Source organism: Labrus mixtus, chromosome 1 (genome assembly GCF_963584025.1).
Source record: "Labrus mixtus chromosome 1, fLabMix1.1, whole genome shotgun sequence".
In the NCBI taxonomy this organism is placed as follows: domain Eukaryota; kingdom Metazoa; phylum Chordata; class Actinopteri; order Labriformes; family Labridae; genus Labrus; species Labrus mixtus.
In genome coordinates, this window is record NC_083612.1 from 23,060,804 (window position 1) to 23,077,424 (window position 16,621).

Below are 16,621 nucleotides of genomic sequence, written 5' to 3' on the forward strand. Positions count from 1 at the left end.
ATTACTGTCTGGGATGTAAATTGATGTTCAAAGTAAGAGCGGGTTTGACAGAGTAGAGGGGGGAGGGGCTTCCTCGCTTAGAGCAGCGCGCGGACTGACACTTGGAGAGGAGAAGAACGGAGACCACAGCACGCGCTCAGGTTATCGTTGAACATTTGTGTACGGGACGGGATATAATTCTGTCAGGTAAGGCACAAAAGCTTTTGTTTTTATTAAACGTGTGTCTTGTTGAAACCGTATACTGTACACTACTATACCATGAGGCGTACGACATTGCGCGTAAAGAAGAAAGGTTCACTGCTGCTTCGCCAAGACAGTTTAAAGACGGATTTACGAGCCAAAGAGAAAGTTTTAACTCTCTTTAAAAGCTTTTGATTTGGGTCGAAGGCTTTAAATTCTCTGACGTTCAATTTTGTGATTTTATTTTTTTAAATCTCGTTTTCTATTTCGCCCTTCACCTGGCTCCTCTTGTCATCCACAGTCTTTATGCTAAAAGGCTGCTTACTTTGGTTCACTTCAGTTCAGCTTCCGTTATTTAAATGCCAACATTGCATACGAGCTACCTCAGCGATAAATTGACGTTTATTTTTGTTGACACCCTCCAGGCAGTTGTCCAATATTAATATCGGGTTTTAAATGTGTTAATTTCCCTTCATCTTGTAATTCAGTCTGAACTCACAGACTTGTCAGACGGCTATGATTTGAAATACAGGATGGAGCAAAAATAGTTTGTGAAACCATGCTGGATTTTCATCCTGTCCTGATGAATTCAAGCACCTTGCTTCATTGTGATGCTTTCTTTTGGGTGGGATAAAAGACATACAGTGCAGAGGGATCAAGACAAGGCTACCTCTCTTCATGCGTCTCTTCGTTTTTTCAACTATGAAGAAGTGGTCCTGACTTGAAAGAGTTTATCTCTTCATATCACTTCCTTGAACATCATGCTCAGGGGCTTAGCAGTTCAGCAGCGCCTGGGTGCCTGTACCCTCGCATTTTAGAGTTCATCTCATAAAACAGGCAATGTTGAGCAATACAAATGCAAGATGACTTTCATGTTAAATAGAGTGAATTTTGAACTACAGTGCTGTGCCATTAGTTGTTGGGAGACAGCAAAGTAATTTGCTTTTACAGATTCAAAATAAAAGTCATTAAGTTTGTGCAAATGCAGTGGTGGTCTATTTCCAGTGTGAATGCATGATTTTAACAACTATTCAGTAGGATCTGGACATGCAAACAAAATAAATCTTATATTATTGTCTTTATTCTGATGGTAATACTTTACTTCACCTCCTTACATAAACACAGCACAATACCTGCACAATATATAAAAGCTTCCTTTGCTGTAATGAATCATGTGTGATAATAATTATAATAATAATAATACACATATATATATATATATTTTACAGCTGATCAATCAGTTACTTATAAGCAGCAAGTGCTCACATTTGGAAAACACCAATGGATATTTTGCATTTTTCAGTAAAAAAAATTATTGCTATATATATGGTATATTATGAAATAAAAAAAACGACTTTTACTGCCAAGCTTTAAAAAAATCTAGGGGGGAAATATGTACATATTATCTAGGGGTAAATGTAACTTTTCTTCAATGGATGTTATTACTGAGACTTTAGACATCTTCATTAAGTTGAGCAACAAGTTAATGGAAATGTTAAGGTTTCTCAACGGCAACCAAACATTTTTTTTGTTGTACAAATGCACAAACGTTTTATCATCAGAAAATGACTCTACTCCTGATTAAATGTTTGCAGTTTAAACTGTTTTATGTTCGCAATGGGTCGAAGAAGGACACGTGTTAACGCTGGGATTCAATTACGAATGTATTTTATAATGCAATGCACATACTTTCAGTATTTTTATCTAATGTTTTTGTCCATATAGATCATATATAGTGTCACGATGGGCATAATGATGATGGTGTGTGTGTGGGGTGCGTATCAGTGGGATGATTACATAACTCATTCTTTTGTTAATTCTGCAGTATTAAACAGAGGAAGCTGCTGATGTGGATAGAGCCCTCACATTTTAATTATCCTGCCAGCATAGGATTTTAAAGTCAGTGTACTTAAACTGTAGAACAAAACAGATCCGTTAGATCAATGAAACATGTATAGAGTGTGAAAAATCAAATGAGAGGGCAAGCAGTCTATTGGTTTTGAAGTATGACGTTCAATTGTTCCAACATAATAATAGTGAGCGGTTCCATAGGAGGCTGGGGTTAAGTTCTTGGTCATGGATCAGTGGTTCAATGCTCTGCTGTGAGGCCTAGCCTCTTCCATAGAAAATTAGATTGTGACACCATTCACTGGCATTTGCCTTTGGTGTGCAATTATCCATTATCATGCTGTGACATATCTCATTCTGACATGATGAGAACACTGTAATAATTGTTTGTTTTATTAGAATAAATGTACACTTTGATGAATCCAGATAGGGACTGTCTGTTGTGAGTTGTGCAGCATTGTGATACACACACAAACAAACGAGCAGCCCTGGAATGTATATGTGCTGCTTAGAGTGATGCATAGTCTACTGTCTTTATTGTTTTTTTTTGTGATGAGTCTCTTAATAACCAGTGGTGGAGTTGTTTTGTGTTTCTTTTTTTCCTATGTCATGCAGCATCAGCTTACCATGACGGCAATTTAAAACAGTGGTTCTCAAAGTCATTTAAGTACTTTCAGGGGTTTGTCAGCTGGGGTTTTCCAAAAACTTAACATTTATTTCAAAGAATCTTAAATTAACTGATGAATTGTTTGAAGTCATTGATATAAAGTTAATTGGGTAATGTTGGCTTTTTGGGACTAATGCACATAGATTCAAGTGTCTTTTCTATCAGTCTGAATCCCTAGCTTCACTGTTCATCTGACCAGACCTTTGCTAGGCTCCTGGTGATCAAATTAATATCAGTAATGGGAATAAGCGATATTGATATTTTTGACTTGGCAATGGTTGTACATTGGTTAGTGCTGCAAGAAGGTTCCTGGTTTGAAACCCCCGTCGGACAGGAACTTTTTTGTCTGGAGTTTGCATAGTCTCACCATGCATGCATGGGAGCTCTCCAGGTACTCTGGCTTGCTCTCATTAGTTCAAACACGTATTTGTTAGGCTAATGTGTGTAGATGCAGTAATTTGCAGTAGTTGTGAATATGAGAGTGGTTGGTTGGTTGTCTCTGCATTTGTGCTTTCACGCTTGCACGAAACTCTTGAAAATGTCCTGAAATTTCAAGGGTGAGCTACATGTGTAGTCAGCTGAATTTGTTTTGCAGATGCTTGAGTAAATGCCCACTTCCCCACCATAAAGAATTGTTTTAGCTTCTGGTGGAGAGACTGTATTTCCTCTGTAGAATAGTGAAAAGGTAGCGTGGGTAGTGCTTAGGGTCATGAAAGTGACAATGAGAGTGAACTCCCTGTACTCTCAAAGTCGAGGTAATTGTTGACACAAAATTGTAACAGAATGTCAGTTATATGGAGTTTATTTGCAGGTTGGTCAGCAGTCCCTTCACCTGACATCCTGGCTGTCTGAGCTCAAATTAAACTAATGAACTGTCTGATTTCTTCAGGCTTACTGATGATCACTTTTTTATACCTAAACTGAAAGATTGTGAAATTGTACACTGTGATAAATTATTGTTTTTTATTTTTTTATACAGAGTACAAAATCAAACCCATCAGTTGCCAAATTTATGTTTTCTTTTTCATCAAACCTGAAAACATGCATGCAGCATGCACTGCATATAATCTTAGTCTGTGTTTGAATAGGGCCGTGACCTTGACAGGAAATGTGGGGAACCTCCACAGGAAATGTCAATGCAACTCGTTGCAGGTTTTCTTTAGAACTGTTGTGACACATTCTGTTTGGCAGACAGACACACGCGCTCTTCTTTAATTAGTTTTAGTATTTTTCTTGTTCTAATGCCAGCTATACAAAGAAGAGTATTTTAAAGAGTACTTTTCCACAACTATAGTTATTAACTTAATCATAGTAATTTTACCTCCAATACTACAAAGTCTTTTACAAGGAAACAAATTAAACCAGATCAAGCTAATAAAATGACAATAGGAACCGGGCTCAAAGTAATAAAGACAATAAAGTCAACAATGTCAGAAGAATATAAATTTAAGAAGTATACAGTACCATCACAGTAGTGCAAGAGACCATGTGCATTAACACATTTGTGCATGAGCAGGGTACACTAAACCCCATCCACCTCCCCAACAGCATTTTCCCTTAGAACTATTCTGAAATAAATGTGTGATCTTTCCTCTACAGTTTTACTGTGGGTCATGGTACAGAGTGTGTGCCTTAGTGAAGCTACTCTAACTCTCTCTTAATGTCTTTGGCTAGTATAGAAGTCTAATGGAGGTTTGCCTTCCTAGCGCGCGCGCACACACACACACACACACACACACACACACACACACACACACACACACACACACACACACACACACACACACACGTTGTGTCACATAACAGGCATTTTCTGTTTTCATTATACCCCATGATGTTTTCCAAAAGCTTCTAGCCACTCATAAATCGGATCATTGCACCCATTGGTCCCTTCTCTCCCATTTTCCTCATCTTACCTCTCTTTGTCTCTCATGTTTCACCCCCCTCTTTCCAGCTGGCTCTGTGCTCTCTCTCTCTCCTCTTTAGTCTGAAATGAGATGGGTTCCTCATGGTGGACAGTGTGCTAATCCCTGAACACTCACAGGGGACTAATCGGACTCATTAACTCTGACTCTGATGCTTCCAGCCAGAGATGAGCACTAATCCTCCTTCAGTGCAGCCTCGGCTGTGGATGTTATAAATGCTCTTTCTCTTTCTCCTTTCCTGTGCTGCTTTATTCATTCAAGCTATGAAAGATATCACAGTTTTCAGATTTATTTGAACTTGTTGTTGTTGATGTTTGGGTAACAAATATGAAAAGTCTTTGATCTGGCAGTATTTTTGTTGTTGTTCCAATACCAGTATTGTGAATGCCCCAGCTGAAGGCTTAAATGCAGGCAGTGTATGCATGCACTGATTCGATCTAGATACCATACCATTCTTATCTCAAATTAAGACAGCTTTTCAGCAGACAACAAAGACAACAAGTTGAGCTGTACTGCTGTTCAAAACAGTTCGGATTTACGCTACTGCCAGAAACCAGCAACAGCTTCCTCACTATAGTTTTATGTTACACATTTCTCCAATGCTGCAATGGACTCATCATGCCCTGAATGGATGTTTGCCAGTTTGCTGCTAGTGTTAGCTCTGCTGGCTTCTCAGTCCTCTGCTTGTCTTAACAAAAAGGTCCATTTAGTGTGCGTGCTTCAAAATTTAAACATATTGTTCATAAAGGTTTGCCCCTCAAAACAACTGAGCAGGTGCAAAACAAGTTTTTCATTATTATTTCTGGATGACCACCAGAATTAATAACCTTTACATACTTTGTTTTACATTTATTGTATAAGCAGAAGGTCAGAACATAATGCAAGCACCCAGCAATCCCTTTTCATCTGGATGCCTTACCCTCGGGGTTCGATCCAAAGCTCCTGCAGCCACATGTGCGATGTGTCCTTGGGCAAGAGGCTTAGTTGCTCCCGCTGTCACTTCATAGTATTTAACATAGCAGGTTGTAAACACCTTTCCCAACAGAGAACAAAAACATTGGTCATTAGGTCATCAGTCAGTGATTCACACTGACTTACATTTCTGGATTGTTTTTACACTGGCTAAGCTTCTTTGATCTGTTAAAAGCGAACCTAACCTCATCTCAATACATACTGGTGTAAGTGTGTGTGAGCCAGAAGTTAATGGTGGAGATGACCTTTGCTTGGTTGATGGCTCTCTCTATCTCTCACTCCCAGAATCCTCCCCCCATATTGTGCTTTGAAATCTTAGGAAGCTTCCCCACTGTATAAAAATAACAAACACAAGCTGGACGCTGCTGGGACCAGGTTCTCTAAAGTCACTTAGGGTTTAAAGGTTCCTGTAATTTACGTCATCAATCAGCAGGAGACTAAATCTCAGTTTTTGACTGTCCACTGCCATCTCTCTACTCTATACTGAGACGATATTTGAAAGTGAAGCAACACTTATTTGATACTCGATAACTAATGTATCAGAAATAATTTTGGTGAGGTTTGACATGTTACCTTGTTGGTACGACACTGTGGCGACTTTAGCATACAGGTCAGATAAGTCAGTAGGTTAGCCATGAGCGTCAGGTAGGTCAAGTAGTGTTAGAGGAGACTTTGGTAGCTTTTTCTATTTAGAAGTATAGGTTGCGGAGTTAAGGTGGAGGGCTGGAGGCAGTGCTTCTTTTTCCTGGGTGAAGGTCATGCTGTGTAAATGTGTATTCGAGAGGCGAATGTCTACCTGACCAGTCCAACTTGACTACCTTGCTCATACTGTTGCCGAGTAGAGATACAGATTTTTTTTATTCGCTGTCTTACTTTCACCTTAATCACATTTGACCTAGAAAATGTCCAAGAGGTTGGGAAATTCTAGTACCGTTTTGAATAATAAATACCAGAAAAGTACTAACATTTTGGTTTAAGGTGCAACACTGGGTTGAAACTGACTTGGTGGGCTGAGTTTCCTGTGTTTGAGTTTAGAACGTGTCCCTGTGTCTGGGTTTTTTCAAGTTTAAACATGTTGGATGGGTCTACAGAAAACTCAAAATTGCCCCAAGGTGTGAGTTTGAGTGTTAGGTATTTGTGCTTGTCCTCTTACAAAGTGGATACTTGTTCAGGGCATTTCCTGCCTCTGATCATGTGCACTCTGGATGCATCTGCAGTGTCTGTATGTCTTGTCTGCAGTGTGTATGTTTTCCTTTGTATAACAATGATGTTGGTTTTATAGCAATGACAATATAGATCTATTCTATGTGATGCATGTCAGTTTAATTACGAACCTGTAATCATTTCTGTGCTACATGCATACACAGTTCCCTTGGTGAAAACAATACATTGTGTTTGTTAGTTTCTCTTCATGGAGTGACTATAAACCCAGTTTGAAGGTCTATTTCCACCAATTCCCCACCACTGGTTTATTGGAGCAAAAGCTCTGTGTTTTCCTCACAGGTCTGACAAAAGTATTGTATGAATCATCATGTTAGAGATTGACCTGAAAAACATGATGAATTACAGAATACATAGTTAATGTGTTTTTTAGTATCATAAAGGTTTACTACTTACTTTTTTTTTTTTTTTTTTTACATTTAATCAACAATAATGTTTGGATCTTAAACAAGTTCATGGGAAGCCAGCAGTGAAGAGATGAAGAGTTTGCAAACAACATGTAAACAACATTTGTCCAAGACTGCTGATGTATCTTGCTTTTATAGGCCAAGAAAGGCTATTCCCTGTTTTACTTCTGCTCTTCAGAGAATGATCGGAACCGCTGTGACGGGGTGCTTAGGAGTGCCATTAGTGTTTACCTTCTTCACCTATTGTCAGTTATACTGCGTCATGTCCTGGGTTACTTCCTGGCACACAGCCCCTAAACACTAATTACAGTCTACCTGCATGTGATTCAAAGCACACACTCAAAGCAAATCACTTGTATATGAAAACATATGGAATTAATACATTCCTTTAATCTCTGACAAAGATGCCTATAATGCACATGCGTAGGACAACGATTAAGCTGTAATGTTCTTTGAGCCGCACGGATGTAGGCCTGTATGAGATAACCTTGTGTGGCTTACTTCCTTGTGTCCAATATTGAAATACTCTTCAGCTGGTATGAAACGATGCAAGCCTCTTGTGAATGCTGGTGCGAGTGTAGATGACGAGATGTGTGGGTGTCTTGTTCTGTCTCTTTTCCCCATTTCAATTTCAGTGCTTTTTGTGCTTTGCTATAGTTCAAGGACATTATGTAATGCTTATGAGATCACCCCATACGGAGAAGAGCCATTGAGACGCCAAGTTTGCAGAACTGACTTTAGAACTGAAAAATAGCTTACCTGTAAAAGACGTCAGCAACCGAGGACACAAAATGAAAAAATAAATCTGCAGTAAAGCAGGTAAACAGCCATCAGTCAGGGAGGATCTTTGCAGCTCTGTGATTACACATTTTGAGGATTTTTTGATGGTTAATTGTTAGGTGTTAAAAAACTTTTAATAAATAATACGTAACCTCTTAAATCAAGTGAAGATCTTGATATTATCTATGTGGTGTTTGTGTTTAGTGGGTACCCAATGGGTGCTCTAAGTGAATGTTGTTTGTTATGACGCTCATTCAGAAACGTTTAGTGTTTATTTGACACGGGAGTCTGGGGTACTCACCAGATTCAACAAGCCAGTCATTGTGCTTGACTGGTTAATGAGTGATTTGCATGGTTTCACTCTTTGATAGAGGACCTATCCAATGAATACAGTTGCGAGGGAGATATGCAACCAGGTAGAACAATTTTGAATATATTATATAAAAAGATGTCCAGAGCCAAAATAAGGATCACTCTTCTTTCTGATTATCCCCGTTTGGGTAGTCCCTCACATAGCACCAGACTTCAACATCTCAACCTACACCCGTCACACCCCACCCCACACTTAATACAATTAAAAAAAACAAGCCTTAAAGGATGTTGGATCATCAAAATAACTTTCTGAGTTATTCAAGTAGTGGAAGCTTTGCAGTGAGAGGCAAGAATACATAGGCCTACTGGTGACCTTAAGTCCTATACTATACAAAATATATTTGTAGATTGTTTAAATGTTCTATTCACAAAAGCTGCTGACAGGATTAATATGCCGGTGGCAGTGGATGCTCAGGTTACACTCGAACCTAACTGTCAGCTGGTCAGATGAAGCCTGTGCAGAACTTTACATTTTGTTAAGCCCTGTCCACCTGGTGTTTTTTGGTGGCAGAAAAGTGCCGGCTGTGCGTTGGGGAACACTTGGATGTAGCGCTTGTGCCATGAGAATGAAAGCGTTGCAAATGCATCTTGTCTTTGTGACAACAGTCTGTTGACAACAGCTGCTGTGTGACCGACACTGCTCCGCCTGCGCTGCTTTTACTTTTATATTTTTCCTTCACTATGAGCATCATAGGGAGGATGTTTGCCCTCTGTTAAGGCTGTATGTTTCCCTGTGCTGTTTGTCCCTTCTCCATTTCTGTTGTCTCCAGCCCAGGTGAAGCCACTAATTGCACAACGAGGCGCACCTGGCCTCAGAGCTTAAAAGCCCAGTGCTAGCTCCAGGAAAGGAGAGGCATTTGGAGCTGGGACTGCTGTGCTGTACAGTACAGTACAGTACAGTACAGTACAGTACAGTGCAGTGCAGTACAGTACAGTGCAGTGCAGTGCAGTTAGGGATTGTGTGCTGTTGTTTTAGTTACGTACAAGTTGATCCTTATTATTTAGTTTGTGTAATAGTAATCAATCACTTGATTTTGACTTGCTTAAGATTTTGTAACAGTTTTATTGGGTCAATGTGTGGTTTGTTTTTAGCCCTTTTTGGCCATTTTGTTGGCTTATACGCCTTTTCTATCTTCCTATGGCAACCACTGTTTTAAAAGATCTGTTTATGGTTCCCACAGGCACACTGACTTTGTCCTTTGTAGAGTTTTTCACATGGGCCACTGCTGTCGCCATTTGGGATGCACTGGTCCTGTGGAGCGACCAAAGGCTTTAGGCTCGGGTGTCTCACATAGACAAAAGGATGCTATTCAATTGATTCATTTTGGCTTACTGTTCTATATTGTGATGCTTTACCATCCTCCAGTTGATACAATAAAATATTCTTAGCAGAAATTATTTGAATAAGGTATTGTGTATTCATGCCTCTCTTTTTGAGTATATTGTCTGCACCTACTGCACACTACATTGGCACAAACTATGTTCCCATGCATAAATCAATACATTTTTGATGCCTTTTTCCTCAGTTAATCTATCTTTACTAGATCTCTGTTTGACCTGACTTAACTTAAAATCAGTTTTTTTTCAGCGTCCATCTGTGACTAGTTACGCAGTGGCTGTGAGTTCCCTTTTTATGATGCTGCGTTACTAGGGAAATGAGACACGGTTGCCAAGGAAGGAAGTGAGATGTTGTGGGCTCCACTACATGTGACACAGTACGGTTGCCTTCACTGGAAAATGTCTCAGAGCTTAGAAAACCTGTAAGTTCTGTGTATATTCAGAGAGGGATGTAAGAAAAAGGTTAAGAGTCAAAAAAGAGTGGGAGAGGGATAACACTGTAGAACTTGAGTTTGTGTTATTCCCTTATTTATAATACTCCTGGCTCACTGGCTGACAACTTTAACATGCATCACTAGGAATGCTAATTTGTAACTGAATGAAGGACAAATCTCTCAGTAAAATTTATATATTATACAAGTTAATGTGCCCTGTTCAATATTAAAATCATTACAACATAAAAGTTAATGTATTAATTTCCACAGTTAAAGCAAAGTTGTTGAATTATGTTAAGCCTGGGAGGTCTGGGGGTTCTTACCCCTGGACATTTTAACCATCAAACAATGTAATTCTTTTATTCTGAGGTATTTTTGTGCACCAATTTGACAAAAATTGTGTATTTATTTTCCCTTTATTTTTGTTAAAAGAAAATTATTTAAAGTAAATAATAAATATCTGGTACTTTCTGCATGTATGTCAAATTTCCCAGTCTAAGAGATTTAAAGTGTTACCATTCACATGTAGTCTGATGATGTACATGAAAGACAGAGAGAAGTTATTCCCCTAATCTATTCACCTAAGCTTTGCCTATCACTCACCGTACAGAATTATGAATGAGCCAGGGAAAAAAATGTTTCATGTAAAAATCGAGATTCTTATCTTCTGAAAAAATCAATTCATAACTTCCAAAATATAAAAATTGGCTAATCAGTCACTCCCTGCAAAGTGCTAAGGCTACCTCTTTAACTCAGCAGAATGTCAAATGGAGCAGCAAGAAATTCAGCCAGTCTCACAGATGACTGGAGTAGATCCTGAAGTATGTACTAATTCAAAAATAGACTTTGAATTTATGGATCCATGAATCCATGAATCCATGAATCGTTTTGAATCGAAAATAGATTCTGAATCGAAATCGTGACCCCAAGAATCGAAATTGAATCGAATTGTGAGACACCCAAAGATTCCCAGTCCTAACAGCTACAAAGCCCTTTTTTGCGTTAATAATAACTAACAATGTTAAATATAAAGATAGCAACATTCATTGTAGTCCTGGTTGGGCACACACAGGATTGGCTCTTCCCACCCAGATGAGATGTCTTACATCAAGCACAGAAAGAGACTGTGACTCATATTTGGGAGTGGCCACAGTGAAACTCCAGTCATCTTCAGCTAGTCCCTTTAACAAATCAAGGGAGTAACCATCCTTTCACCCTACTCAGCCAAAAACTCTCCTCTCTCAGCCGCAGAAATCGCAAGAGGGAATCTGTTGCCTTCTGACACTGAGACATTCCTAACTGTAAGGCTTTGAAACAACAAGGCTTTTCCGCACATTCCTTGACTGTCAGTGGCAAAACATATGGGATAGCTTTCACAAAATGTGTAACTATAGCCGTACTGTAGGTTGGCATAGACAAGGCCTACATTTAAAATCAGGAAGAGTAGCAGGCCACTGTAGAAGCCTGTTTTAAAACCTCCATGTGATTGAAAGAAAGGCTCAATAAAGTTGTTCAATGCAAGTTGCAGGTATGAAAAGGCAGCACAGGACCACAAATGTTAAGTGTGCTAATGAAGACACTCAGTAATGAAGGATGCAATTAGATAAATCCTCAGACTCCGTCCACTCTAGTCATCCATAGCTCTCAAGAGGCATTTGAGGTAATGAGATCTCTCTGTGCTCCTTATGCGTCACTCCCACCGTCTGACCTCTATGCTGCTGCACAGCTATAATTGAAGGCTCAGCAGAATGTGCCATGCCATGGAGCTCTTATAGCATATAGTCAGCATTTCTTTTCCCTGTCTTTTTCCCCATCCACAATTGTACTTTAGGTGGTCACCAAGCAGAGCTTGTGCCTGAGCAGTTGGATATCAAAAATTTGGCTTAATAATTTTTACACTTTATACTTTTACTGACCGTACTTCGGGAAATGACTGGGGAAACTGGGACCGGTAGGACCCTATGATTTCTGCGATGCGAACAAAACATGCACGGACATAATCATGGAATTAGACAATAAAAATGAAATCAACTGTAAAACGTGGAATACGTTGAAATGTTGGTATGATTTATACAAAAATACATGTTTTTCCTATGTGTCCTAGATTAGCTGCATTTCTGTTACTATGGCCTTGATAAAGTGCAAAACAGTTGTCGATACCTAAAAGTAAATCCATGGTAAGCGCTCATTAATGTACCACTGCATCACGAAGTTATTTACTGATGGCTCTGAGTATCTTTGCAGGGGCACTTAGGGTTTAAGTACTTAGCTGAAGGGCAAATAATCAGTAGTTTTTTGAGGGATAGGAGAATGTGGTTTAATGCCTTGTCACCTTGCTTTACCTCACCCCTCTTGTAATAGCACTTTTGGCTGCGATCACTGTCTGTGCCTGAACCATGAAGTTTGGCTCTGGATGGATGGTTTAGTGTATGTAATTATGCACAAGAGTGTGTGGACAGAGTGTATTTGGCAACAGCCACGGTGCTTTATGTTCAAGCCACATCCAGGCTGCTGTTATCCTATTATATATGTAGACCGGCTGAATCCTCCTTCCCTATATGCATGGTGTCAGTTCTGTTCAACTTTATTTAGTTGTGTGTTACAACATTTTGGCAGTGGTATTGGTATGCAGTTTTATTGAATGTTGAAGGGTTGTTGTGTGTCAGACTCTGCTCATGTGAAAGTTCTGACCTCCTGAATGTATGGATTGTCTATGGAAAGGACTATTAATCTATTTAAATTAAGTATTTGTTTTATTTGTGCCCAGCATTACAGATTATCAAAAGACAAGCAAGGCCATAAATATGGTTGCAAACAGCATTTTCCAAGATTAAATAAAGAGTACATGTGTTTTTGGCTAGGACCAGATACACCCACAGACATCCACAAACTACTACCTCTTAGTTTTTCCTACACCCATGCAGTATTTTGACTGACAAAATACTAGTGCATTTTTGCTGACACTCCGCCCACAAATGTCTGCAGCAGCTGTAGCAGAGAAAATATGACTTCTAGCAAACATTAGCAAGGAGCAAGTTCAGACAGAACAATGGTAGGCGCAGTATTCTAAACACAGTTTATTTAAGTCACAAGTCCTGAAAAAGTTCATAAACTGCCACAGAATACAAGCCAGAGGTTACGCTATGAGTGTAAAGCTGACATTTGGCCAAATGTTTAAAAATAATTGCAGCCTGTGTGTCAGTACAAACTGCCAAGTATTTCTTGTCATCATCTAAAAGCCTTTTTTTTGCTCAAGAAACTTATTCCCACCCTTGTCTGAATCATTTTTAGTGCTGAATTATTTTCCGTCTATCTCACACATCAGCTGCTTGTTTAAGGCCTAACCTTGTTTTGCTACTCTACTCTATAGCTATCAATGCACAACTGAATCAATTCTTTAAATAGTAGAAGATTGATTGTTACCGAGGTTAGACGGTTCCTTCTTGTGTTGAAACATTTGAATATTTCATCAGCTTCATTTTCTTTGACACTTTCCTTAAGACAGTAGCTGTTTGCAAATATGAATTCATTTCCGTAATGAACTAAATTCTGGAAAAGCCAATTGTTTGCAGCAGTATTATTTTTATGATATTGCCTATTATCACTCTATAGTGACGACCTAGTCATAAGTTCCTTCATATGGCCACAGTCACATGTTAATTCATTTAAAAAATGATTGCTGTGTTGTATCTAAAAGATTGTTTTAAATTCTTATCTCAAATGTCTGTGGATGTAGAAGGAATATGATGCTTTTGAAAATCATCATCATGCAGGATGACAGTTTAAATGCTAGACTCTATGGGAGATCCCCCAAAACAGACTGCATCCTACATACCAATGCGACTTCTATCCTGGAGTTTATGGATGAAACTGTTATAAAAATGTAATTATCTTTGCATCATGCATGGTATCCCTACACACATTTCTCTGAGGTTCAGTATTTGGCCAAATAATTTACACAAAGGATGCTTTCTTCACCAGTGTTGTCCATGAAGAGCCAACCTTTTTTAACACTGTTCATTTTGGATTCTAACTTGAATTTCTCTTTTCCTATACAAAGAAAAACAAAACAAAATAATACATAGCTTCATATTTTTTTCAAAAAGCCATTGTGAAAATCAACTTTAAATCACCTCTAGATTATGAGTGGTATGAGCACATCTCACCTATTTTAGCTTCACTTCACTGGCTGCCCGTCCATTTTAGGATTCATTTTAAAATTCTTTTATTTTCTTTTAAAGCCTTAAATGGACTTGCCCCTCCTTACCTTTCTGAATTGCTGCACCCCTACATGCCTAGCCGATCTCTCAGGTCAGCTGACCAGCTGCTCCTGACAGTCCCTAAAGCTAGGCTTAAGCTCAGAGGGGACCGAGCTTTTGCTATTGCTGCTCCAAGGCTTTGGAATGGGCTGCCGCTGCACATTAGGCAGGCCTCTTCTCTATCTCGTTTTAAAACTCTTCTTAAAACCTACTTCTTTTCTTTGGCTTTTACCCCCACGTAGAGTGTTGATTTTATGTGTTTTATGTGACTGTATTTGTTTTATGTGTACACATGCATATTTTTATATATTTTTATTTATTTGTTATCTCTATTTTACTCTCTTGTGCAGCACTTTGGAAACCTTGTGTTTGTTTAAACTTGTGCTATATAAATAAAGTGGATTGGATTGGATTGGATTGGTTCTTGGTAACACAGAAAGAGTCCATTTATACGTAAGTATAGTCACACAATCTGGACAGAAATTACACATCTTACTTTACACTTTGATGAAATAGTTGCTAGACATAAGAGAGAACCATCATCTTCTGGGGTATTTGTAATGAAAACACACACACACACACACACACACACTGAACGCACGCACACACGCGCACACACACACACACACACACACGCACACACACACACACACACACACACACACTCACACACACACACACACACACACACACTGGTCTGTGGGTCAAGAGATTACAGCGCTACAGTGATTTTCCCTCAGCTAAAGCCCTTACAGCTTTGCCCACGTTTGGTGTGGCCTCTATTGTTGGTACTTCCCAAATATATCAGAGAACGTGTTTAATACGGAGGACCATGATGGAGTATGTTTCCCTATAGTGCCCGACAATCGTGTGTGGAGAATAGGGCTTCTCAAATAAACACTAGGCCAGCTTGTAAACCTATTGTATACATGTTGCAGTGATAACCTCATTGATTTTACACATATTAGCTACCTCTTTAACAAAAGGTTCAGGTGCAGTTATAAGGTTACAAGTACAGTATGAATCATGAAAACTGTAAAAAAAAAAATATATATATATATATATATATATATATATATATATATATGACTGATTGATTTTAGAAAACATGAACCAGATGGCCCTGTAAGCAGCCAGGGCTCTATGCTAGCCAGGAAAATTACCATCATCAGGCTGATATGAAGCTGCCACCCATGTCTGTGGTTCAGCTCTGCATGATCCCAACGTTCGGTTTTGTTTTGCTATGTAAACAGCTCTCCGCTGTGCTGGTTGCAGATGTTTGAGATTTCACTATGAATGGCAGAGTCTGCAGTAAACTGGCTGGCGTACTGAGGGGTAATTATGGTTTTCTTATTGGTGGTGGTGGAAGGGGCTGGGCATGCAGAGGGGCCCTACTGCTCCACATGTAGCAGGATGGAGCAGGTCCAGTTTTGAAACCTAAAATGAGGATGTGGCTGGCCACACCAGCTGGAAACAATAGTCCCTTTCACTGAAGGAGATTCTTTCCACCCTGTTTTTCTTCTCAAGTTTGTTTCCAAATGATTTATCATTTGAAAAATAACTATCTAACAAAGACAAACAAAGCATGCTGTGATGCTAATATGTCATTTTCTATGTTTGTGCATTAAAAAGAGTTTTATACTCTTATACAAAAACAAAGTTGTGTTTCTAGAAAGAATTCCCCCACTGCATATGGCGAAGAAATACATGCCGTGAGATGGTTAACTATTTTTTAAAGTTTGTTTTGTAAATTAAATCAAACATGTTAATTAAAGACTAAAAGGGGATACACATTCACAGAAAAACAGTTGGTCAAAAGTTCAGATAGTATATAATGCTCCTGGATGAAGAAGTTGATGAAATGTCATTACTGCAAAAGTTGTCCTGCTACCAATATTTATATATTTTTTTTCCCATTTTACACAGTTTTAAACTGTTTTCATTGATTAAGAAACATCTCTTCTAGGGCTGGTGAAGAAATCATCATTCGTGTAAATTATGGGCCTAAAAAGGAAAATCTCCAATTTTTTCACACATAATAAGATTTGTTTTCTTCTAAAAAATAAAAATGACAAAGAAATTATTTAAACCAAGTTTTGCATTTGTGTTATCAGTAAAATTTAACAAAAACAAACTGAATTTCCATTTTAAGATTCATATTTTAACCTGAGGGTTAAATTGCAAGCTGTAAACTCGTCGTTAAAAGTGCACTATGCAG

General features: G+C 38.8%; 1 protein-coding gene across 3 annotated transcripts in view; it reads left to right on the forward strand.

Annotated features, from left to right (window-relative positions):
• Positions 1 to 49: 49 nt before the first annotated feature.
• adcy7 (adenylate cyclase 7) overlaps positions 50 to 16,621 on the forward strand; it is a 570,666-nt gene continuing 554,094 nt past the window's right edge. For all 3 annotated transcript variants that reach the window (XR_009674083.1, XM_061045565.1, XM_061045581.1), the window contains exon 1: positions 50 to 186. The gene's annotated coding sequence lies outside the window, so the exon portion shown is untranslated. The remainder of the gene's footprint in view (positions 187 to 16,621) is intronic.